Source organism: Schistocerca serialis, chromosome 5, assembly GCF_023864345.2.
Source record: "Schistocerca serialis cubense isolate TAMUIC-IGC-003099 chromosome 5, iqSchSeri2.2, whole genome shotgun sequence".
NCBI lineage: Eukaryota > Metazoa > Arthropoda > Insecta > Orthoptera > Acrididae > Schistocerca > Schistocerca serialis.
Genome location: NC_064642.1, coordinates 413,275,383 through 413,275,913, shown reverse-complemented (window position 1 = coordinate 413,275,913; position 531 = coordinate 413,275,383). Strand labels below are relative to the sequence as shown.

The 531-nt window shown below is 37.7% G+C and overlaps 1 non-coding gene across 1 annotated transcript; it reads left to right on the top strand.

Moving 5' to 3' along the window:
* Window positions 1-242: 242 nt before the first annotated feature.
* Trnar-ucg (transfer RNA arginine (anticodon UCG)) lies at window positions 243-315 on the top strand. The gene has a single exon. It is a non-coding gene; the product is annotated as a tRNA-Arg (tRNA).
* The last annotated feature ends 216 nt before the right edge of the window (window positions 316-531 follow it).

The following is a 531-nucleotide window of genomic DNA, read 5'->3' as shown; positions in this document are numbered from 1 at the left end:
AGGTTTTGTAATTTCGTCTAACAAAAAATATGGTTTGGCCGAAGTTCAGGTATCACACCTCTCCCAGTCTACTCGCTAAGCAGACCTCTCCACTGAAAGCAAACAGCTGCAAGAGAGTATGTATTTACGGAGGTCTATGTTATGTGTAAGAAACACACGTACGTACATTGTAATTCACAAAAAATAAGAAATATATGATTTCCGCAGTTAAAGTAGTTACAACTGGCACTTTGTAGCCGTCCGACCGTGTGGCCTAATGGATAAGGCGTCGGACTTCGGATCCGAAGATTGCAGGTTCGAGTCCTGTCACGGTCGAAAATTTTTATTCTTCTTAATCTTTTACATTGTTCATCTTTTGGGATATTTTAATTGAAAATGATATATTCACCTGCCTCATTCGTCGTTAATTTTATTTTTATTGCTGACACTTAGCACCGTAACCAAATTCGCTTCACTCTCAAACCTAATTAGAAATTCAGATATCTTTATAACATTCCGACTTTAACCTGTGTTAATTGACGTTCATAACAC